General features: G+C 40.7%; 1 protein-coding gene across 3 annotated transcripts in view; it reads left to right on the top strand.

Annotated features, from left to right (window-relative positions):
- CRACD (capping protein inhibiting regulator of actin dynamics) overlaps positions 1 to 26,245 on the top strand; it is a 278,246-nt gene that overhangs the window by 99,290 nt on the left and 152,711 nt on the right. Inside the window, exons 1-2 of one of the 3 annotated variants that reach the window (XM_021938599.2) lie at positions 4,016 to 4,934; positions 23,589 to 23,754. The exons of the other annotated variants lie outside the window; for them this stretch is intronic. The gene's annotated coding sequence lies outside the window, so the exon portion shown is untranslated. Of the gene's footprint in view, positions 1 to 4,015; positions 4,935 to 23,588; positions 23,755 to 26,245 lie in introns of those variants that run through there. 3 annotated transcript variants of the gene reach the window in all.

A 26,245-nucleotide genomic window follows, 5' to 3' on the forward strand; every position in this document is an offset into this window, starting at 1 on the left:
TAGGCCAGTGCTGCCAATTGATCTCAACTCTGTTTCTATGCCATCATAAAACTGATTAGAGTTAAATAGCAGATGAAGTCTATTGCTGTATTATACTACAAATCACTACAGAGATCCAGCCCTTCACGAAGAAAGATAAAATTCTCAAACTCTTCAAATTCTAGTTTGAGATTAGTGATAGAAATTGAAAGAAAAGAAGATTTCTTTTGTGGCGTTTCCTTATTCAGTTCCTTTTAAATTTCCTGCATGTGCTTATCTGTAGATCTGCACATAAAACTCCTGAAAAACGGGAAATAAATGAAACACTGTTTGAGCCAAACAAAATGTAGAGGTTTGGGGGGAGAAGCACATTGTATAATTTCAAAGCCAATAAATTAAAAGCAGTGATTTTTGTTCAAAGTATAGTGCAGTGAAATAGTCTCAATAGAACTTTGTCAAGTGCAAAAGCCTGATTTTCAGAGCTGGTTTGAATGTTTATGGCTACACATAATTCTTTCAGATGAGCTGTTCTTGGGTTGCTATCTCAAGTCCATTGGTCTCCTGGAGATTGCTGTAACGTACTTGTGTGTATTCTTGATGTCAAAGTCATGTAAATCTCTTAACTTTGGTTTCAGCATGAGTGTTTTCCTAGTTTTGATGACTTCTTAAAGACTTCTGCCTTACAATTGAAAACTCAGTCTCTCCATATTGATTGGAGGACTGAAAAATATTACCCAAGAGTCTATGGTTCTGTTATAGAAATGACAAATTGTTCAGGTAGTCAACAATATTCATCAAGCCTCACTTATAAAGCACTATGTTAAATGCTATGAGAACTTGCAGAGAAAACCCTCAAGAAACCCAAATTCTAAAGCACGCATTGAAACATAGAGATCAATCAAAGTAATAATTGAAAACCACTTAGTGGTTACATTCGGAAGCTCTGAAGTCAGGCTAAAATAGATTCATGTCCCCATTTGTTAGTGCCATGATGTTAGATGTCATGAAGCTTCACTTTGTACATATGTAAAGGGGAGAAAATAGTAATAGTACTGCCTCATAGGTTTGAGAACTTTAAATAGGATAAAACATGTACATGTGCTTAGTGTAGTAGCTGGCACACAATAAGCATCTGGGAAATAGAAGCAATCATTTTTAGTAGCTTTACAATTATGAAATATTACGTCCAGAAAGCACACAGATCATATATTTACTCTCTAACAAACAGTGGTAAAATGAGCCCTCACAGAGCCACTGGGTGGCAAGAAATGAAACATTGCCAGCATCCAGAAACCACACCTACCTGCTGTGCATCTTCCCCATCATCATTTCTTCCCTTCCCACCTACTGTCTTGACTTTTGTGATAATAATTACCTTAAAGTATTACCAGCTAAACAATATAGTTTTGAACTTTATTAAATGGTTGTATCTTGCTTCTTTCATTCAACATTGCATTTAACATCCATCCTTGTTGGTGAATGTTGCTGTAATTCATTCATTTGCATGACTGTATGGTAGTCCACTACATAAACAATTGACCTAGTCTGCTATTGATAGATATTTAAGTTATTTTCAGTTTTTGATTCTTACAAACAGGGCTGCTATGAACATCCTGGTGCTCATATTCAAGAGATTCTCCAGGAGTGCAGTTGTTGAGTCATGGGGGATGTGTGTCTTCAATTCTGTTAGATAGTGCCAAACAGTTGTCTAAAATGGTTCTTCCAGTTTTCACTCTCAACAGCTCTGTATGAAGGTTTTCTTTTTTTTATATGTATATATATTTTTAGAGACAAAGTGTCACTCTGTCGCCCAGGCTGGACTGCAATGACATGATCTCAGCTCACTGCAACCTCCGCCTCCGGGGTTCCAGCAGTTCTCCTGCCTCAGCCTCCCAAGTAGGTGGGACAACAGGCACACGCCACCAAGCCCAGCTAATTTTTGTAATTTTTATAGAGACAGGGTTTTGCCATGATGGCCAGGCTGCTGGTCTCGAACTCCTGACCTCAGGCGATCCACCCGCCTCCACCTCCCAAAGTGCTTGGATTGCGTGCGTGAGTCACCTCACCTGGCCGGTATGAGGGTTTTCATTACTTCATATCCTCACAAATAGTTGGTATTGGTCAGGCCTCTAATGTTTACCAGTCTGATGCATAGGCATATTATTATCACTCATTGCCTTTTTTTAAACAGTCTCAGATTTACAGAAAAGTTGCAAATACAATACAAATAATGTTTTCTCTTGAGCCATTTAAGAGCAAGTTGCCAACTAGATACTTTAATATCTTAGAATATTTTGTGTTTTCTATGAATGAGGATATTCTCCTAGATATTCATAATCCAGCCAACAAAAAGCAGGGAATTAACATTATTACTTTGCTACCATTTAATCTACAAACCTCTTACAAGTTTTGCTACTTGTCTGAATCATGACCTTTATAACAAAAAGATTCAGTGCAGGTTGCATGTTGTGTTTAGTTGCCATGTCTCTGTGGTCTCTAATCTGGAACCATTCCTCAGCCCTTCTTTGACTGTGATGACCTTCACACTTTTGCAGATTATGCGCCACTTATTTTGTTGCATATCTCTCAGTTTACGATTGGTTGTTGTTTTCTCTCATGATTAGATGCAAGTTAGTTATTTTCCCAGGAATCTTACAGGAGAGGATCTGTGTTCTCATTGCACCCTATCAGGTGGCTGATGATTTTAAGTCATCCCATCATTGACGATGTTAACTTTGAACACTTGATTAAGGGGGTGACTGCTGAGCTTTGGCACTGAGCAAATAGTTTTTTCTTTTTCTTTTTTTTTTTTGAGATCGAGTCTCGCTCTGTCACCTAGCCTGGAGTACAGTGACGTGGTCTCGGCTCACTGCCAGCTCCACCTCCTGGATTCACGCCATTCTCCTGCCTCAGCCTCCTGAGTAGCTGAGACTGCAGGCGCCTGCCACCATGCCCAGCTAATTTTTTGTATTTTTCTTTAGTAGAGATGGGGTTTCATCTCTATTAGCCAGAATGGTCTCGATCTCCTGACCTCATGATCCGCCCGTCTCGGCTTCCCAAAGTGCTGGGATTACAGGCGTGAGCCACCGCGCCCGGCCGCAAATAGTTTTTTCTTTTTGTAATAAATATTTTTTGCCAGGTGTGGTGGCTCACTCCTGAAATCCTAGCATTTTGAGAGGCCGAGTCATGAGGAGTACTTGAGACCAGGAATTTAAGACCAGCCTGGATAACATACCAAGGCCTTGTCTCTACAAAAAAAGAAAGAAAGAAACAAACAAACAAAAACATTAGCTGGGCATGATGGTACACACCCGTAGTTCCATCTACTGCAGAGGCTGAGGTGGGAGAATCTCTCTTTCTTTCTTTAAAAAAAAAAAAAAATTAATTCAGTATCTGTCCAAAGAAAGGCTCTCTTGCACCCAGGAGTTCAAGGGTGCAGTGAGCTGTGACTGCACCACTGCAACTCCAGCCTGGGCGACAGAGTGAGACCCTGTCTCTGAAGAGATAAAATAAAATGAAGTATTTTTGGCCAGTGAGAGGCACTTCAAGCTGGCTCTGTGTTTTTGATATGTCACCCTTTTTCATGTATAATGTCTTTACTTTCTGGCGCTGACATGCTGTGCTAAGTCATCTTCCCATGGGAATGCCCTCTTCACCTGTAGGAGGGAAGATTTATTGCTTGCTCAGATCTCTCATCTGAATTCCTTCCCTGTCTTTTCTGTTGCCCACCTGATTACTTCCAGTTGGATATCTTATAGGAATCTTAAATTTTATTTGTTCAAAATACAATTCCTGGCCAGGCACAGTGGCTCACGCCTGTAATCCCAGCACTTTGGGAGGCCGAGGCATGTGGATCACCTGAGGTCAGGAGTTTGAGACCAGCCTGGGCAGTATGATGAAATCCCCATCTCTGCTAAAAGTACAAAATTAGCTGGGCATGGTGGTGCATGCCTGTAATCCCAGCTATTTAGGAGGCTGAGGCAGGAGAATCACCTCAGCCTGGGAGGCGAAGGCTGCAGTGAGCTGAGATCACGCCACTGCACTCCAGCCTGGGTGTCAGAGTGAGACTTGATCTTGGGGGAAAAAAATGCAATTTCTGACTTCATTTATTAACAAGATTCCTTCTCTAGTCATCTCCATCTCAGTAAACTACATCATCACCCTCATCCTTCAGGCCAGAAACCTTCATGTCAGCCCTTATTCTTTGCGGTCTTCTCCACCACCCCCAGCTTCACTCTGTCAGCAAATTTTCTATATTTTACCTCCAAGATGCAGTGTATGTCTTCACGCTTCTCTCCAAATCCTCTTAGCTGAGTCCTCCTTCCTCCTGGTGCTCCCACTAGCCTCTTCATGGCTTTCACCACTCTCGCTTCATCTAGTCCATGTCCACGCATCTTTTAGCCATGAAAATCAGAGCATGTCATGTCCTTGCTTAAAATTCTCTGCAATGCCTTGTAATTCCTCTCCGAATGAAATGTAAAGTACCCCATGATCTGACTTGAATTTCATTCTTCAGCCACATCTCATGTTCCTCTTTCTCTTGCTGAAAGGTAGACAGCAAGAGAAACATCACTTCTTTTGGTTCCTTAGACATTCTGAGCCCTTTTCTCCCTCAGGGCTTCACCTGAACAGGTGTCCTTTTGCCCTTTACATAGCTACACTCATCTGAATTGCCCCCTACTCAGATGGGTCTTCCCCGATTATGCAAGTTACGTTTATCTCAGCCCATACCTCATTATTCATTATCAAAATCCTGTCTTTTTTCTTCCTAGTACTTAACTAGGCACTTGGTTATTTACTTGCTTATTTTTCTTTCTATTAGAATAGCAGCTTGGACTAACTTGTGCCAGAGGGCAAACAGACTATTAGAAGAGAGTCACGGTGGTTCAGTGCTTAATACCACCAGGAATGAACATGGTGCAATTTCCTAAGGGAGGATCTGCAGCCTTTCTGAGGTATGGAGAAGAAAATTTAAGTATGATTGTTGGCCGGGCATGGTGGCTCATTCCTGTAATCTCAGCACTTTGGGAGGCTGCGGTGGGTGGATCTCTTGAGCCCCAGGAGTTTGAGACTAGCCTGGGTAACATGGGGAAACCCTGTGTCTACCAAAAATACAAAAATTAGCGGGGCTCAGTGATATGCACCTGTAGTCCCAGCTACTTGGGAGGCTAACGCAGGAGGATAGCTTAAGCCCAGGAGGCAGAGGCTGCATTGAGCCAAGATCACCCCATTGCACTCCAGCCTGGGCAACAGGAGTGAAATCCTGTTGTAAATAAATAAATAAATACGATTGTTGGTGTAAGAGAATCAAATGATTTTTATAAGCTAATTTTCTCTGAAACTACAAAGGGGTGAGACAGGAAAACAGAATCTGAGAATCTATTAATAAACTATGAAGAAATCTGCATTATGAATTTCCTTATCTTTAAAATAAAAAATAGCTTGTTTTTACAAGGATATTTAGGTCACAAGAGACCTTTGAAAGCCAGTCTCCTGACTTCCATTTTCCATCTTGTAAATCATGGCTCCCAAGGAGGATAAATATGTAGAGTGGGAAAATGAGTCAGCAGAGATGCTCATCATTGTCTTTTAGAAGGTTTTGTTAGGGGACACAGTTGCTAGATGGAGGAAAAAAGAAGCAGCAATAAAGAATAGGAATCCAGTTACTCACTTTTCTATGAGGTATTTGACCAAATACCTAAAAGATATTTTAGACCAGTTCTTATGACATCTGTCATAAGAAGTCTGTTGTGAAAACTTGGGATTTTTTTTACCTATTGATTTTTTAAAAGTTTTTCAAAACTAAATGTTTTGTGTTAAAATTGCAGTTCAGTTCAATCATCATCAGCATAACAACAGCAGCCCTTTTAGTCAGTTATTTTGTGGCAATAAATAGCCCCCAAATCTTAGTGGCTTGCAAGAACAGAGGTTTGTTTCTTGCCCACATTGTATGTCTGTGGCAGATTGGCATTGGATCTGCTACTGTTCCTTAGGTCTTTTCATGCCAGGATCCAAGCTGAAGGAAGGGCCTCTCTTTGGTACATACTATGCTCATGTCTAAGGGAAAAGAGAGAGTCAGTGGACACATGCAGTGGCTCCTAAAACTTCTGCTTTGACATTGCGTATTTCATGTTTTCTCACATGCTGTTGGCCGAGGCAAGTGACATGGCCAACCCCGTTGTCAATGGGTTGACATAAATAATCCTCTCATAGGATCCTGAAAATGACATGGAACCCGTGGGTATATCAGGTGATATTCTGGGGATACATGAGGAACCAGGAAGGAGACTGAGTATTTGGAAAAAAATAATACAAGACATTGCATTGGCAGACATTTACTAAATGCACCTATTTGCCAGGTACTGTTTTAAGCCTTCTACATCGATTGAATCCCCGTAACTATCCTATCAGGATTATAGTTGCTCCCATTTTACAGATGAGCAAACTGAGGCCCAAGCCAGATTTCAAACCTACACTGTCTAGCTCCTGGGCCCTCACTCAAGGAAATGCAAGAATGAGCAGAAGTTTTCGGTTGAAACATTTATGTGCATGCTTTTTGAGGACAGCAGTGCTGCATACGAATTAGTAATAAACTGTATGGAATACAGTTTGTGTAGGAATAGCATATTTGCAAATAACTAAAATTTTAAAGGGATACTAATTGTGATAACTAAATGGACCTATCCATTGATATCTAAGGACCTGAGAATGTCTTTTCATTCAAATTTGCCTTTGGTATCAGCATTCTGATTTGTGAACCTATGGGAAGAAATGTATTTCAAATATTTGTTGAGTTAATACTACTTGCCTAGCACTTTGGTTTTCTTGATTTGCTTAGTCTTCTGGAATGTCGTGACTTTTTTTTTTTTTTGAGACAGAGTTTTGCTCTCTTGCCCAGGCTGGAGTGCAGTGGTGTGATCCTGGCTTACTGCAACCTTCACCTTCTGGGTTCAAGCGATTCTCATGCCTCAGCCTCCCAGTAGCTGGGATTACGTGTGGCCTACCATGCCCAGCTAATTTTTGTATTTTTAGTAGAGATGGGGTTTTTGCTATGTTGGCCAGGCTGGTCTTGAACTCCTGACTTCAAGTAATCCACTTGCCTTGGCCTCCCAAAGTGCTGGGATTACAGGCATGAGCCACCGCACCCGGCCGAACGTTGTGACTTTAAAATCCCAGTCATTGTCTTCAAGGTGCAGTTCAGTGGCCCTTCCTCTGAGGGCCTTTGCTGGGCACCTACAGCAGAGTTGGCTGTTGCTGCTTCTCAGGTGTGTTAGAAAGAGCATAGAAGATCTGACTTTACCACCCACAGACCCTGTGACCAGGACAGGCTCTGGGCTCAGTTTTCTTCTCTGAATAATGAGAATCAGAATACATGCTGCAGAGAGTGGTAATGAAGCTTCAGTAACATTTCGTTTGAAATTACTTTGTGACCATTTGAGTTTTCTGCAAAATGTAAGGATTTGATTAATCTTTACAACATTTTTCCTGACTTCTTCTCTAGCCTTTCTTCCTCCTCTCTTCATTCATTCAACCAGGTATTTCCTGAGCTGTTAGGGACAGTCACTGCAGGGCTTAGGTACATGGACTCTAGGACCAAACTGCCTGAGTTTAAATATCTGTTCTACACTTAATAGTCATATTACTTTGGTATTTAAGCTTACTTTGCCTCAGCTTTCTGATCTGTAAAATCGAAACAGTAATAGCACCTTATCCTTTGGATTATTATGAGGGTTACATGAATTACTATAAGCAATTATTTTAGAACTCTGCCTGGTACATATTGCCACTAGAATGTATGTTCTGTATAAGGGCAGGGATTTTTTGTTGCTGTTTTTCATGGCTGTAACTCAGTGCCAAGAACAGTGCCTGGAAATAATGGGCACTTAATAAATATTTGTCAAATAAACTAGTTAATATGATAAACCTTGTAGAGAAAAAAGTTAAAAAGACAAGAATGATATTATGTAATAAATGCTTTTATTAAAGTATGGTAAATATTGTATCATCCTTTTCAAGTTGCCACGAAGAGTTGTAGTAAAAATTTATGGCGATAAGATTCCTGATGGAAAAAAGTATCTTTGAAAATCAAAGGACCTGTAATCCCAGCACTTTGAGAGGCCAAGGTGAGAGGATCACTTGAGGCCAGGAGTTCTAGACCAACCTGAGCAACCTAGCAAAATCCCATCTCTACAAAAAATTTAAAACTAAAAAGAAAATCAAAGTTTACTAAATGATGAGGTTGTTAACAATTGGGATTATGTCTTCATATGCTTTTGGATCCATAGCACCTAACTTGATTCCTAATATCTGGGAGAAGATGAAGAAATGAAGAAACAAATGAGTGAATGAATGGATGAGTGTCTACACTCTGGAAGATTGACTGGAGGAAATGTCATCCATCCACTGTTTTTTGAATTTCTTATCAGTCAGCTAGCAAATAACATCGCTGAGCAAAATCATCTTAGTGGGTTGCCTAAAGAATCACCTTCATGGAGTTGGTGTTTTATGTTTTACACTATGCTGTTTTTTTTTTTAAGTCAAGGATGATACTATGAAAGAAAACCGTATGGAGTCAGTTATTGCATTTATTACAGAGGTTTTCAGGGGAGTCCCACTTCAGTGTTGTTTGAAGAATGCTCTGTTTGAGAACTTCCTTTTAAAATTCAGGGCCAGGATAACTTTGTCTTCCTAAGGCACTGTATGCCTCTTCCTTTTTGCTGATAAGAAGGATGGGACTAATTGGGCCTCTCTTTTCATTGTGAGTACCTGGGGACCCAGAGTCAAACTTCAGTGAGGGCATGCATGTGTGTGTCTTTCATGTTAGTCGTCTTGAATTTCTACTCTCATTTATATTTTCCCTGTCTGGATTTTTAAATTTCTACCAATGTTTTACTGTTATTTGGTTACATATGTACCTGCTGAAAGCTATGTCAAATCCATAAAGAATGAGGCAAATTATAAATAAATACATATGCATGGATGCATTCTTGCAATCCTAAAACAACTATTCATACTGAGGCCTCCAGATTTGGTTGCTGACACCAGTGGGAAGAATCCCTTTTCCACAGATCAAGTAGAAATACCAAATGTTCTGTATCTCTGTGTTGTGCCCATGGTTCTGACGTATATATGTTCTTTTCAATGTTCAGATCATGCAAGGGTAGCTTTCTGGAAATGAAAGACTGGTTTACGTTCAGTTTTGCTGAAATAGTGCTTTTGCTTGAAAATCTCTTGACCCTTACAGAAAATGCTGTAAATAAATTAATGTTTTATATACATATATATAATTCCTCTAAAGGAAAGAACAAATATCATCCAGCAGGTTCTTACCTTCTTCCGTCAAGGTAGACCTTGTTTGTGCTCTCCCCTTAAGCTCAAAATAGCATATTTCTGAGGAGTTGTAATTATTGCACCTCAATTGGCAATCGTTTTATGAGTATTTTGTAGACGGTGCTAAATCTCAGCATAAGACTGCCAGCCTGATATTTGTTTTAGGGCAAAATAATGCCTTACCTTTATGGCTGGCTGTCGTGTTGGCGATGATATATCAACACAGAGAGGAGACTGTGTGTCAGAAGGTGACAGCAAACAGCCATGTCTGTCAGGGTGATGTCACAGAGCTGACGCAGACATCAATCAGCTCTTTAAGGATCCTGGCTGAATTCTGAATTTGCCTATGGATGAAAGGTAGAGAACTATTTCAGCACAGATTTTAGAGCACAACATTTTCAGCATTGTCCTGTGAACTCCAGAGAAATACAAGCCTGCATGCTTTCTCCCCTGAGCCTTTAAATGCTCTTTTCTCCTTTTGCACTTTCCCATGTGGCAAGAATTGGACTCTTTCTTCATCTCCAACTTCAAATCATTTTCCCTGTGGAGCATTTCCCGGTTGTCCCATGCCAGAGTGGTTGCATGTTGTATGTTATGTGATGGCAGTTATTACTTTATAGTGTTGTGACGATGTCTCACCCCTCTGGGGAGGAATCACTCCTCAAGTCCTGTTATAAAGTTATAAAAGGGAAGAAAAAGTTAGTTGAAGGAAAAGTATTCACAGGGGAAAACATTCTAGCACTGACTACTGTATCTCTAGTACATTTTTACCGTTTCTTGGGAGCGGGTCTCTTTTATCGATTGATAAATAAAAATTTATACATTTGTGGAGTGAGTCTCTGTAGTACAGCTATATACAGCCTTTCTGTGCATAATTGCGCTGTCCAAATGCTGTGGTCGTCAGTGCTAAACCAATAGTCACGGCTGGGTGCGGTGGCTCACGCCTGTAATCCTAGCACTTTGGGAGGCCGAGGCGGGCGGATCGCGAGGCCAGGAGATCGAGACCATCCTGGCTAACACGGTGAAACCCTGTCTGCTAAAAATACAAAACAAAATTAGCCGGGTGTGGTGGTGGGCGCCCGTAGTCCCAGCTACTTGGGAGGCTGAGGTGGGAGAATGGCGTGAACCCGGGAGGCAGAGCTTGCAGTGAGCCGAGATCGCGCCACTGCACTCCAGCCTAGGCGACTGAGCAAAACTCCTTCTCAAAACAAAACAAAAAACAAAAAACAATAGTCTCTTCTGACCCCCTGTAATCTGCTGGGCATGGTCCTACATAGTACCTACAGTCTCATCTCCTTGGGTTTAAAAATATTAAAATATTAAAAATGACTTTATTATATTATTATTTTTTGAAACGAAGTTTCACTCTTGTTGTCCAGGCTGGAGTGCAATGGCGTGATGTAGGCTCACTGAAACCTCCGCCTCCCTGGTTCAAACGATTCTCCTGCCTCAGCCTCCTGAATAACTGGTACAGGCATGTGCCACCACACCCGGCTAATTTTGTATTTTTAGTAGAGAAGGGGTTTCTCCCTGTTGGTCAGGCTGGTCTTGAACTCCTGGCCGCAGGTGATTTGCCCACCTTGGCCTCCCAAAGTGCTGGGATTACAGCCGTGAGCCACTGCGCCCGGCCAAAAATGACTTTCATTGGAATTTTTTTTTCTAAAACTCAATGCATATTTGTCTAGTGTAAGCAATTATACCAGAAAAATCCTAGCTAAGTCACTCCCGTATTTTGATTTTTTTTTTTTTTTTTTTTGAGACAAAGTCTCACTCTGTCGCCCAGGCTGGAGTGCAATGGCGCGATCTCCACTCACCGCAACCTCCACTTCCTGGGTTCAAGCAATTCTCCTGCCTCAGCCTCCTGAGTAGCTTGAATTACAGGCATGTGCCACCACGTCTCGCTAATTTTTTTATATTTTTGTAGAGACAGGGTCTTGCCATGTTGCCCAGGCTGGTCTCAAACTCCTGAGTTCAAACAGTCTGCCCGCCTCAGCCTCCCAAAATGATGGGATTACAGATGTGAGCCACCGTGCCTGGCCACTACCTGGTTTTTAAATCAGGCTATTTATAAAGTTTATATTAATATGAACAGACCCTCGTCTCCTGTCTGCAGAAGACAGATGCTGCATGATGGATCATTAAGGGCACTAAATAAAGAGATGCACTGAATGCAGGTTTGACTTGGGCTTTTGCCCCATCAGCTATGTGTCTTTGGGCAAGCTGCTTAAACCTTGGGAGTCCCAGTTTCTTAATCAGTAAAGTGAGGACAGTCATGCCTACCTTTCCCAGGTGTTAAACAAATAAATGATTTGACGTGCACATGCACACCTGTTACGTGATAAACTCTGAGTCGGTTCACCTTTGCCTCTGGTCCAGCTTCCTGCTCAGTGCTCCTTGTTCCCTGGACCCCTGCCATTTGAACCTCCTGCACTTCGTTAATAGGCTGGAATACCTTGTGCGTGTTTCCTCAGTGCCTTTTATCTTGAACCTGTTCACCAGTGCAGGAGGAAGATGCAGAAGATGATAAAGCATTCCACACAAAGGGTTTATCTGGGCATTCTGGATATAGTAAGAAAACTACAGAAATATTCCTCATCCTAAATAAGATTTGTAGTTTTTTTTTTTTTTAAACTCATTAATGTCTTTAAAGAAAGTAATTAACTGAAAAGTGTTCATTATTCTTGGTAATGGTAATAACTAGTTCTCAGTCTATGGATTTGTAGGGGTAACTCAGCGTGAGATATTTGTTTTGATAGGAAGATCACTTAATGAAATTGATTCTATCAGAAAGAACTAAAATAACATTTTGCTTTTGTATAAATTTATATGTTTAGGCAATGTGTAAAATTAGGAGGGCTTATGGAAAGAAAGAACTGTTTCATTCTGGTGTTTGAGGTTAAGGAAAAAAGAAAAGCAACCCAGATTGATGTAATTTGGGGCTTGAGAATGATTACATGCCCACCAGACTATTCACATTACTAGCAAATTAAATATCTTCATTTTTAAACTGTTAATTTTTTTTTTCCCTGAGATGGAGTCTCACTGTGTCACCCAGGCTGGAGTGCAGTGGCACAATTTCAGCTCACTGTAGCCTCCGCCTCCTGGGCTCAAGAGATTCTGCTGCCTCAGCCTCCTGAGTAGCTGGGATTAAAGGCACCCAACACCACTACCCCACGCCCTGCTGATTTTTGTGTTTTTAGTGGAGACAGAGTTTCACCATGTTGGCCAGGTTGGTCTTGAACTCCTGACCTCAGGTGATCCACCTGCCTCAGCCTCCCAGAGTGCTGAGATTACAGCCGTGAGCCACCGCACCTTGCCAAAGGGCTTTTTTTTTTTTTTTTTTTGGAGATGAAGTCTTGCTCTGTTGAGCAGGCTGGAGTGCAGTGGCATGATCTCGGCTCACTGCAACCTCTGCCTCCTGGTTTCAAGTGATTCTCCTGTCTCAGCCTCCCGATTAGCTGGGATTACAGGTGCGTGCCACCATGCCCAGCTAATTTTTATATTTTTAGTAGAGATGGGGTTTCACCATATTGGCTAGGCTGGTCACGACCTCCTGACCTCAGGTGATCCACCTGCCTTGGCCTCCCAAAGTGAATTGTGCTTTGGCACCATTTTGCTTGTGCATTCTTTTAGCTAATGTTAACCACAGCCTAACCAGGGCAGGTGAGACTACAAGTACCACTTCGGTGAATAGCACAATTTTGGATCAGAGATGGGTAGATTTTTATTATAAGCCTCAAATTTTTATTTTTTAAAATTATTATTATTATTATTATTTTTAGAAACAGGGTCTCACTTTGTTGCCCAGGCTGGAGTGCAGGAGTACAATCATAGCTCCCTGTAACCTCAAACTCCTGGACTCAAGGGATTCTCTTGCCTCACCCTCCCAAGTAGCTAGGACTGTAGATGTTCACCACCGTGCCCCTGCTAATTCTTGTTTGTTGTTGTTGTTTGTTTGTTTGTTTGTTTGTTTTAATTTATTTAAGAAATGGGGGTCTGGCTATGTTGCCCGGGCTGGTCTTGAACTCTTGGTCTCAAGCGATCCTTCCACCTTGGCCTTCCAAAGCGCTGGGATTATAAGCATGAGCCACCATGCCTGGATGGGCTTGAATTTTTAAATTGAATCATTTGGATTTAACCTTCACAATTCTTTCTTTTTCATAATATCCTTTGAAACAAGTAAGTAGTTAAGAGCCAAGGCTAATACAGATAAATGATTCACTTGGAGTCCACCTGGTACAACTTCACTTTCCACTGTAGCATATAATTATTGAAGCCTGCCTTGTCCAAGGTTTTGTACTGTGCTTTTCACAGTGGGGGACAGCAAAGATGAAGCATTCAACATCCCACCTGTCAAGGAGTTTAAATTCTAGCAACAGTTTACAATTTAGAAATAATCAGCCAAGGCCGGGCGCGGTGGCTCAAGCCTGTAATCCCAGCACTTTGGGAGGCCGAGACGGGCGGATCACGAGGTCAGGAGATCGAGACCATCCTGGCTAATACGGTGAAACCCCGTCTCTACTAAAAAATACAAAAAACTAGCCGGGCGAAGTGGCGGGTGCCTGTAGTCCCAGCTACTTGGGAGGCTGAGGCAGGAGAATGGCGTGAACCCGAGAGGAGGAGCTTGCAGTGAGCTGAGATCCAGCCACTGCACTCCAGCCTGGGTGACAGAGCAAGACTCCATCTCAAAAAAAAAAAAAAAAAAAAAAGAAATAATCAGCCAAAATGTTGTTTAATGTGTTGGTCGGGGTAGAGTGCTCTGCCTTAGAGATAGGAATTGGCAAACTTCTGTAAAGGGCCAGATGGTAAATGTTTTAGGCTTTTGGGCCAAGTGGTCTCTGATACAAGTACTCAGTTCTGCTGTTGCAGAGGAAAAGCAGTGTAGACTTTACTTTAATGAATGGGCATGGCTGTCATCAGTAAAATCTTGCTTGCAAAAATAGGCTGTGGGCAAGATGTGATCAATGGGCTGTGATCTGCCGACTCTGCTCTGGGGCATGGCCTCTTCACCCCCATGCTATTCTGCGACCTCTTTCAGCCTTAGGAGATGCCTCATGAGCATCTTCTCTGTGCCAGGTAGATGAGGAAAATGAGTCTCTGCCTTCAAGACGTTCCAAGGAGAGAAAAATATAGAGTAAGACATTTAACCTCTGACAATGACTCAATTTTAAAGCTATAAATATTCAGCCTGGGCAACATAGTGAGACCCTGTCTTTTAAAAAAAAGCTAAAAATATCAATACATAATATTTTTCCTCATACAGCATAGATGTGCAGATTGCTGAGACGGTTTGTGTAAAACATTTTGATTTACTCAACTGAGTATCATTTGTAATGTGAAATTGATGCTTGTCCTTTAACAATCTCAAAGGAGATGAGTAAATAAACCAATCTATTCTTTGTTCATATAGAGTCCCCTTATGTTAAAAAAAAGTAACAATTTTTATCTAGTTTGATTGCTTCATTTTATTTTTATGAAGCACTTTTAGAAGTTTTGTTTTATGACATTTCCTAATGGGACCAAATTGCTTTTACATTTTTATTTCTTAATACAATGAGAAAAGATATCTGTATAATTCAGGAACGCTGCAACATACACTCAGCAAGTTACAAATCCATGATATCTTTCTGTTATTTTCTAAGTTATGCAGGTTCTTTGTGTGTATCTTTTTTTTTTTTTTTTTGAGACAGAGTCTCACTCTGTCACCCAAACTGGAGTGCCATGGCACAATCTCGGCTCACTGCAACCTCCACCTCCTGTGTTCAAATGATTATCATGCCTCAGCTTCCCGAGTAGCTGAGATTGCAGGCCCATGCCACCACGCCCAGATAATTTTTTTGTATTTTTAGTAGAGGCGGGGTTTCACCATGTTGCCCAGGCTGGTCTCGAACTCCTAGCCACAAGTGATCCATCCACCTTAACCTCCCAAAGTGCTGGGATTACAGGTGTGAGCCACTGCCTGGCCTTTGTATCTAGTGGGCATTCTGACACTCATAGAGCTTCTATAAAAATAGGAAGCTTCAGACATATACTTTTGCTGGTACAGGAGATAATTTTTAATTGCTCAAAGCACTGTACACTCAGAAATAAAAAGGAGTGAGCTGCTGATATGTGCAACAACATGGAAGAATCTCCGTAGCATTAGGTGGAGTCCAAGAAGCTGGGCACAAAAGGCAGCCATACTATATGATTTCATGTGTGTGACATTTGGGAGAGAGCAAAACTATAAGGACAGAAATCAGATCAGCGGGTACCAGAGGTTGGGGATGGAGGATGGGATTGACTACAGAAGGAGTATGAGGGAACTTTTTGGAGTGATGGAAATGGTTTATACCTTGATTGCAGTGTGGTGACATTATTGTGCATGTATGTGAACTGTATACATAAAAAGCGTGGTAAGTTATACTTCAGTAAGCCTGATCAAAACTGTTATAGAGTTTCTCAGGCAAAGATAAATGGAGAGTTGACCTAAAAGGTTCTAATAAATTGCTCTTCAGGTTAAATTCTGAATGCAATTTGGTTCAGAGTCCTCCATTTGTTTCCTTTCAAAGACAAACCTAGTGAGAACATCTGGGCAGGACTGATCTCTGAAATCAGGTGGGAGGAAAGAGAAACAACTTGGGCCATTGGAATGTCCTGACCCAGATGGCAGTTTCTGGCTATTCTTTGCAGACTCCAGAGCAGCTCTTGTTTCACTGTGTTAAGAAAGTTCAGGTGAATTTTATCACTTTCTGCCATTGTCAGTCTGACCCACCCGCATCTTTACCTCCAACTGCCTAGGAAAATGAAAGGTGCAGACTGCAGGCACTTTAGCAGACACATTACTGCCTTCAATAATGTTTCTTGGCCTAGTCATTTAAAGAACATCCACAGAGAGTCTGTTCTCAGCTGGGCACTGGTGTAGCAGCAACAAACAGCAATCCCTGCTCCTCTGGAGCTCACATCTACAGGATGGCTAACAGCTCTCATTTATTAAGTGCTTAAGCTTACTGTGTGCCAGGTGCTATGTGTACTGACTCATTCAATCCAAGCAACCATTGATTATTAATCATGATTATCACCATTGCCATTTAAAGGTGAGGAAGCTGAAGCACTAAGAGTTAAGTAACTTACCCAAGGACACACAGTTAGTATGCAGCAGATTACTGCTAAGTCCATGCTTTTAGCTACATTGGCTCTCTGAGCAGTGTGCCAGTCAGCCAGAAGGCTGTACCTTGAAGGGACCCAGAATCTCAGTACTTCATGCCTTAGGGAATAACTTTAAGGTTAAATAAAGCTATCCTATTTATGTAGAAACAGTTACTTCATGGGAAAAAAAGTCAAATAACATTAATAATTTACCAGAAAAGAAATGCTGATTAACATACATATAGAAAAATGTTTACCTTACAATCAAAGAAATTAAAAAATAATATTTTGCTGATTAAATTAGCAAGCAAAGAGTTCACATGGAGAGAGCAAAAACTAATTCATTGCTAGTGGAAATTGAATTTGTTTTATAAGAGACAGGGTCTCAATCTCTTATACATGCAGCCCAGGCTGCAGTGTAGTAGCACAATTATAGCTTACTGTAGCCTGGAACTCTTGGGCTTAAGCAGTGCTCCTTTCTCAACCTCCAGAGTAGATAGGACTATAGGCACACAACACCACACCTAACTAACAAAACGATTTTTTTGTTGTAAAGATGGTTTTTTTCTGTTTCCCTGGCTGATCTTGAACTCCCAGCCTCAAGCGATCCTCCCTTCTTAGCTCTCAGATTACAGGTGTGGGCCACTGTACGCAGCTGGAAATATAAATTAATATAGTTTGGAAGGCAGTTTGCATTCTGAGCCTTAACTATATTTATTTATTTTAACCTAGTCTTTTCACTTATATGATTTTATCTTTTGGAAGTAGTTCAAAATATGGAAAAAGTTATGTGCAGCAAAGGTATTTGTTACAGTGGTATTTTAAAAAATGAATACAATGGAAAGATCCTAAATGAACAGGTAAGTAAATTAAGAAATACTCATTTGGCTGGGTATGGTGGCTTAAGCCTATAATCCCAGCATTTTGGGACGCCGAGGTGGGTGAATCACCTGAGGTCAGGAGTTTGAGACCAGCCTGCCCAACATGGTGAAACCCCATGTCTACTAAAAATACAAAATTAGCCGGGTGTGGTGGCGCATGCCTGTAATTCCAGCAACTCGGGAGGCTGAGACAGAAGAATCACTTAAACCTAGGAGGCGGAGGTTGCAGTGAGCCGCACCACTGCACTCCAGCCTGTGTGACACAGAGAGAGACCCCCCTGCCAAAAAAAAGAGAAACATTTAGTGGAGTATTACACAGGCAATTAAAATGATAGTAGCAAGGACAATTTAGTAGCATGGAGAAATACAAAACATTAGCTGTAAAAAGTTTTTTTTAAAGGAAGAATGCAGCATTGCATGTAAAATATAATGAAAACTTTTTTTTAAAATTATTATTATACTTTAAGTTCTAGGGTACATGTGCATAACGTGCAGGTTTGTTACATATGTATACTTGTGCCATGATGGTGTGCTGCACCCATCAACTCGTCAGCACCCATCAACTCGTCATTTACGTCAGGTATAACTCCTAATGCAATCCCTCCCCGCTCCCCATAATAGGCTCCGGTGTGTGATATTCCCCTTCCTGAGTCCAAGTGATCTCATTGTTCAGTTCCCACCTATGAGTGAGAACATGCGGTGTTTGGTTTTCTGTTCTTGTGATAGTTTGCTGAGAATGATGGTTTCCAGCTGCATCCATGTCCCTACAAAGGACCCAAACTCATCCTTTTTTGTGACTGCATAGTATTCCATGGTGTATATGTGCCACGTTTTCTTAATCCAGTCTGTCACTGATGGACATTTGGGTTGATTCCAAGTCTTTGCTGTTGTGAATAGTGCCACAATGAACATACATGTGCATGTGTCTTTATAGCAGCATGATTTATAATCCTTTGGGTATATCCCCAGTAATGGGATGGCTGGGTCATATGGTACTTCTAGTTCTAGATCCTTGAGGAATCGCCATACTGTTTTCCATAATGGTTGAACTAGTTTACAATCCCACCAACAGTGTAAAAGTGTTCCTATTTCTCCACATCCTCTCCAGCATCTGTTGTTTCCTGACTTTTTAATGATTGCCATTCTGACTTAAGTGTTAGACCTAATACCGTAAAAGCCCTAAAAGAAAACCTAGGTAATACCATTCAGAACATAGGCATGGGCAACGACTTCATGTCTAATACACCAAAAGCAATGGCAACAAAAGCCAAAATTGACAAATGGTATCTAATTCAACTAAAGAGCTTCTGCACAGCAAAAGAAACAACCATCAGAGTGAACAGGCAACCTACAGAATGGGAGAAAATTTTTGCAATCTACTCATATGACAAAGGGCTAATATCCAGAACCTACAAAGAATTCAAACAAATTTACAAGAAAAAAACAAACAACCCCATCAAAAAGTGGGCAAAGGATATGAACAGACATTTCTCAGAAGAAGACATGCATACAGCCAAAAGACACATGAAAAAATGCTCATCATCACTGGCCATCAGAGAAATGCAAATCAAAACCACAATGAGATACCATCTCACACCAGTTAGAATGAAAACTTTTTAAGGCAGAAAAAAGGGTCTTCATCTACAGTTTTCAGACTTCATTTGTGAATCTTACAATACTGAATAACGCACCATACTCAGAAATTCTGACAATAAGTATGGGACAGTGCTCTGAAATCTGCTCATCTGTCAGGCACCTGAGGTGATTCTGGTGTGAATGTCCATCCATCAGACTCCAAGAACACTGTCTTGAAAAAACTATACTGACAAAGTTTTAGTGGGATTGTGGGTAATATTTTTCACTTCTTGATTTTTCTTTTGTGATTGTTATTTACTACTTTTATAATGAGAAAAGGAAATTTTAAATTTACCTTTATTATACAATTTATAAAATTGTCAATAGAGTTATAAGTATTTTTTTCAAAAAAGCTGTGTTATATCTATAGAGCTATTAAAAAGCACGTGACAGATCCACATTGTGCTGATATGCAACAGATCTCCAAGTTGTTTTAAGAGAAAACAGAAATGTGTAGGACAATGTGTATCTAACTTCTTAAACTGGATATTGACAAATTATAATTGTATATGTGTATGGGCTATAAAGTGTTGCTATGATATATGTATACAATGTGGCATGATTGAATCAAGCTAATTAACATATCATCATCTCAAATACCATTTGTTCTTCCTGTCTAACTGAAATTTTGTGCCCTTTGACCAGCATCTCCCTGTTAGCTCCTCTCCCTAGCCTCTGGTAACCACCATTGTGCTCGCTGCTTCTATGATTTGGATCATGTTAGATTCCACATGTAAGCAATAATAGGTGGTATTTGTCTTTCTGTGCCTACTTTCTTTCATTTAACATAATGTCCTCTAATTTCATTCAAGTTGTCAAAAATGATAGGATTTCCCTCTTTTCGAAGTCTGAATAGACTATACACAAAGCCAATATGTGGAAACAACCTAAGTATTCACCAACAGATGAATGGACTTAAAAAATGTGACATATGTATACACAGTAATATTATTCAGCCTTAAAAGAGAAGGAAATCCTACAACACGCAACATGGATGAACCTTGAGGAAATTATGCTAAATGAAATAAGTCAGTTGATTTTATTTATTGATCTGGTATCCTAAAACCTTGGGAAACTCACATATTACTTCTCGTTACCTTTGATAGATTCTTCAGGATTTTCTACATAGATTATCATGTTGTCCGTGTATAAAGATGGTTTTACTTTTTCTTTTCCAATCTGTATGACTTTTATTTCTCTTTCTTGTCTGTTTCACTGACTATGACCTCTACCACAATGTTAAAGAGAAGTAGTGAGTGTAGACATTTTTGCTGTGTTGCCAATCTTGAGAGGAGATCATTCAGCCTTTTATCAAGTAGGATGTTAGCTGTAAGTTTTTCATAGATGCTCTTTATCAGGTTGAGGAAACTGTCTTGTATTCCCAGTTTTTAAATCATTTTTATTAGAAAAGGATGTTGATTTTTGTTAAATGTTTTTTCTGCATCTCTTTAAGATTTTTTTTCTTCTTTTTGTCTTTAATATTGTAAATTACTCTGATTGTGAACCGACCTTGCATTTCTGGGATAAGCACCACTTGGACATAATGTATTATCCTTTTACCATATTACAGAATTCAAATTACTAATTTTTAACTTAATGCTTGCATTTATGTCCATAAGGAATATTGCTCTCTAGCTTTCTTACAATGTCTTTGTTTTTGATATTAGGATTATGCTGGTCTCATAAAATGAGTCTCATTAAAAGAAGTAAAAATAAAGGCTTAACAGTATTCACATATAGATCATTTTATTTATCTTTTTATTCATTGATTGATATATATAATATTCTTTGCATATTCAACTATATATAATTATGTATAACTATGTAACTACATATATAATATAAATTTATATATATAAAACTATAGTTGTATATGCAAAGGATCCCTGGAAAGACACAAAGACACAAAGAAATTGGAACCATTCATTCCCTTCCTACCTTTAGGTCAAGGGGATTCAAGAATGCAGAAAGATTTTCCCCCTTCATACTACTGCTTTGGTACTATGGATGAATAGATGAATGGGCATGAGAGCTAGCCTGAGAACCTAACGACCATTTATCACATAGCTTTCATAGAAAAAAGTTGTCAGCAATTCAGCAACAAACTTCACAAACCGATATATTAAACGAGTCACATTACTTAAGGTTACGGAATACCTGTGTTGATGGGGCTCACTACAAAGGCATTCCTGAAATGGGTAAGATTCATTAGGGGCTGAGTTGTGGAGGGATCAGTGGAAATCTTTTCCCACTGCTAGAGAACAAACAAATAGCAAGTAAGTTGTTTCTTTGAGCTAAATCAGGGAAGAATCTCTACTGTATTCTGAAATCCCAACAAAGGAGACTAGAGATGAGCTGATTTAGAGGACATGAAAATATGAGAATGGAAATTCAAGAAAGTTCCATATAGAAGGCCATATGGTTACAGTTTTGGGAACAAGCATCATATCTAAAGTATAAATAATTTTTATCATCTAATCAGGAGCCTTGAGTTTCTAGCATTAGCTCGGGGAATAGTACTCTCAAAAGGAAAGGCTCCTTGGTGGTCTGTTTACCTCCCATGCCCGGTGAACAGGTTCGTGAACCCATGCCAGGCCTATCTTTTCGTGCCTGAACTTTAGATTTTCCTTTAAGAGTATTGGTTTTGTTTTGAGACAGGGTCTGGCTCTGTTACCCAGGCTGGAGTGCAGTGGTGCTATCTTGGCTGATGGTGCCTCCACCTCCTAGGCTCAAGCAGTCTTCCCACCACAGCCTCCTAAGTAGCTGGGACTACAGGTGCACACCACCACACTCAGCTAATTTTTGTATTTTTTTGTAAAGATGGGGTTTTGCCATGTTGCTCAGGCTGGTCTTGAACTCCTGAGCTCAAGCCATCCACCTGCCTTGGCCTCCCAAAGTGCTGGGATTACAGGCACTGGTGACTGACTCATTAAGAGTATTGTTAATCATTAGCAATTTATTCTGCAGCCAAGAGTCACGGAGATGAGTTTGTTTCCTAAGATGTGCTTGTGAACAACTGCCTTTGAGAAGTTGAAAATAAAGAAGCAGATCAGTTTACTCATCTCTAATTCAAGCAACCACCAGGGGTATTTTATCTGGTGAGCTACTTTACTGAAAAGAACGGAATGAGTTCAGTTTGTTAGGTTCTGTTTGTACTTTCACTGAGCAGCAGAACAACAATAACAACAATAACAACAACAACAAATCCTCCTTTTTCCTTCCTCCTCTTCCTCCTCCATCCCCTGTAATGGAATAACATTCGAATGCCAACATCACAAACACAGAGGACCCTTCATTTCTTGGCTTGCCAATACCTACCTGTCACATGCCTTCTGGTTTGAGTGGAGTAATCCTGGTAGAATCCACGTAGCTCTGAGGAGTGGGTACTCTGAAGAGCGCAGGTTCATTGAAGGGATGATACATGTTCAGTTGCTCTGTTGGGATTGGGAACCATGAACCGCAGTGGTATTGGCAATGTTAAGTGGAAGGTCTAGGGAAAACCAAGGGTTCTCTGTGCTGCTCATTGATAATAGGGAGGCTTAGATATCTGGGTATCATTTTGGATACTTTTGGTATAGTCATTTTATATACTTTTGGTATTGGGTATAGAAAATCTCGGCTAGGTAAAGAGGGGCTAGACTGTAGGGGAACTTGAATGGCAGACTCAGACATTTATTCTGTGAATAGACTGGGCACAGTGGTTTGCACCTATAATCTCAGCACTTCGGGGAGGGGGAGAAGGGAGGGTTGCATGAGGCCAGGAGTTTGAGACTAGCCTTGACAGCATAGCGAGACCCTGTCTCTACAAAAAATTAAAAATTAGCCCGATGTGGTGGTGTGTGCCTGTAGTAGTCCCAGCTTGAGGCTGAGGTGGGAGGATCGCTTGAGCTCAGGAGCTCGAGGTTACAGTGATCTGTGATTGGGCCACTGCACTCCAGACTGGGCAACAGAATGAGACCCTATCTCTCAAGAAACTATTATGTGAATAATGGGGAGTCATCGTGGGTTTTGTAAATAGTAATTTAACACAAGAAGAATTTGCCGAATTAATCTGGCAGTAATATTTAGGGTTCAACAGAGGCAGAAAAACTAAATAATAGGATGTTGCGGCAAGTCAGACATGAGTAGGTGAGATTCTGGGTCACGGTGGTGACAGATTAAAGGGACATTCAAAGAAAGAAACAAGATTTTTAAAAAACTAATTAGGCAGGAAAAATGACAGAGAATGAAAAAGCAGAATGACAGATAGTCTTACAAAGATCATGGTCATTATATGATGAGTTAATGGGTGCAGCACACCAACATGGCACATGTATACATATGTAACAAACCTGCAGGTTGTACTCATGTACCCTAGAACTTAAAGTATAATTAAAAAAAAGAAAAGAAAGACTATGGTCATTATAGCTGATGAGGAACAGATACTTGCTCTGAATATTTATCAGTGGAGGAGCAAAAGAGAATGTAGAGTGTTAAAAGCAACCAGGAAGACACAGTATCAAAGAAACTAAAGCAACAGTTTCAAGTAGTGTTGTCCAGTTAGCAGCGTGATAGATTAGGGGGGTGTAGATCAGAGATTGGTGGGTGTCAAGACAAATGCAAATTGAGCAACCGTTTTTATTTTGGGATTCACAGGTTATTGGTGGCTTTGAAAAAGTGCAATTTGAAGAGAATGATCAGATCAAGAGTGAGGTGGGGGGTAAAGGAGTGAACAATGCTGAGATGGTGGAGATAACAAGTATGGGCAATTTGCCTCTGAAGTTTACAACGAAGGGAAGAAGATAAATAATAATGAATAATGGTAAGCTTACAGACTACCAACACTTGTAGCTTAGCTAAGAAATGTTCCCTGCACAGACAAACAGTAGAAAATTATAAGATCTAGTGGTGGTGGTGGGGAATTTCAACCATATGCCTGCCTCTGTCCTATGGGTAAGGCACCTGTGAAGATGTTTCCACATGCTCATGGTTTCAAATTTTCCACCTTTATAGCTCCAACCATACCGCTTTAAGGAGGTCTGTTGCACCTGCATGTTCCCAGAAGTTCTGTTGGGGAAGAGGCTGGGGAAGGCAGGAGATGGAGGAACAGAATTTCTGTACTCCTGCTAGTGCATGGAGGTATCTTTTGAGGGTTTGTTTTTTTTTTCAACTTTACAATATAACTTTAAATCTAGCCAAGACTGCAAATGGGTCTCCTGTCCCAAAGTTCAGATCATTCCTGCAGTACCCTTCTGTTAGGTGGGGAGTCTTAGAGGAATAAAAGGAAGATAGTATCAATATTTAGGTCCACTAAAACCACTTCTTTTGCCAATTGCTATTGAGAATGGGCTGAGAAGACACTGCTCAAAGTGACCACGTTGTATTTGCCTGAAAAACTGAAACCATCTCTATAGGAACCTAATTCTGCCTGGTGGGAAACAGCAAGCAGCACAGTTACCACTGCTGGGCAGAAACCTTTTTAGTAATTCAGCTGTATTTTATCTGTTACAATCTGTTCTCAAGTGCCAGGTCACAGACATCATGACTTGCAGAAGTAAATGAATCTTGGAGATGTGGTTCTAATACCCAGCCTTTCTTTTTTTTGAGACGGAGTTTCGCTCTTGTTGCCCAGGCTGGTGTGCAATGGCGTGATCTCGGCTCATCACAACCCCTGCCTCCTGGGTTCGAGCAATTCTCCTGCCTCAGCCTCCTGAGTAGCTGGGATTACAGGCATGTGCCACCACGCCCAGCTAATTTTTTTTTTTTTTTTTTGAGATGGAGTCTCGCTCTGTCACCAGGCTGGAGTGCAGTGGCATGATCTCGGCTCACTGCAACCTCCGCCTCCTGGGTTCAAACAATTCTCTTGCCTCAGCCTCCTGAGCAGCTGAGACTACAGGTATGTGCCACCACGCCCAGGTCATTTTTCTATTTTTAGTAGAGACAGGGTTTTACCACGTTGGCCAGGATGGTGTGGATCTCCTGACCTCATGATCTGCCCTTCTCAGCCTCCCAAAGTGCTGGGATTGCAGGCATGAGCCACTGTGCCCAGCCTAATTTTATATTTTTAGTAGAGACAGGGTTTCTCCATGTTGGTCAGGCTGGTCTCGAACTCTCGACCTCAGGTGATCTGCCCGCCTCGGCCTCCCAAAGTGTTGGGATTACAGGCGTGAGCCACCACACCCGGCCAACACCCAGCCTTTCTGACTGCTGGACCGAAAATTTGAAATGCAGGCGACTTTCTCTTAGCACTTGTTTTTTGGGTGACCCTGCAGACAGCAGGAGCTGTGAAACATCCTAAACACAGCCATAGCAAATGGAAAAAGTCAAAGAAGTTTACCTTTGAGTATACATGCTCTGAGTTCACTGGGGATCACGTTGCTCTTCCTTCTCCTTCAGAACATACATCGCCTCATTCTTGCTGATTTTTTTCTTGTATTTGAAAAAGTGCCCAGATATATTCATTCTTGAATTACAAATTGTTAACATTTCAGACCTTTATCAGTTCTTTGAAGCTACTTCGAAGAACTGGAACTTTGTCTTCCAGCTATTTTCATATATACAATAAATTATTGTTAACTAAGTTGCCCTATTATGCTATTGAACACTTACTCTTTCTATCTAACTATATTTTTGTATCCATTAATCATACTCCTCTTCATCCCCCTCTCCCTGCTTCCCTTCTTAGCCTTTGGTAACTATCATTCTACTCTCTATGAACATGAGATCAATTTTTTAAATTCCACATGTAAGTGAGAATGTGGTATTTGCCTCTCTGTGTCTGGCATATTTCACTTAACCTAATGCCTAGTTCCATCCATGTTGCTGCAAATGACAGGATTTCATTTTTTATGGCTAACTAATATTCCATTGTGTGTATATATAACACATATTGTTTATCCATTCATCTGTTGATGGGCACTTAGGTTGATTCTGTATCTTGGCTATTGTGTGAATAGTGCTGCAATAAACATGGGAGTACAGTGTATTATTCTGTTTTCACACTGATATAAAGAACTACCTGAGACGAGGTAATTTATGAAGAAAAGAGGTTTAATAGACTCACAGTTCCACAGGCTTAACAAGAAGCATGATTGGGAGGCCTCAGGAAATTTACAATCATGACAGAAGGTGAAGGGGAAGCAAGGCATGTCTTACATGGTGGCAGGAGAGAAAGAACGAGGTGGGAAAGTGCCACACTTTTAAACCATCAGATCTTGTGAGAATTCACTCACTCTCATGAGAACAGCATGGGGGAAATCCATCCCCATGATCCAGTCACCTCCCACCAGGCCCCTCCCCTGACAAGTGGGGAT

The sequence above is a fragment of the Papio anubis genome, chromosome 3, assembly GCF_008728515.1.
Source record: "Papio anubis isolate 15944 chromosome 3, Panubis1.0, whole genome shotgun sequence".
Classification (NCBI taxonomy): Eukaryota; Metazoa; Chordata; class Mammalia; order Primates; family Cercopithecidae; genus Papio; species Papio anubis.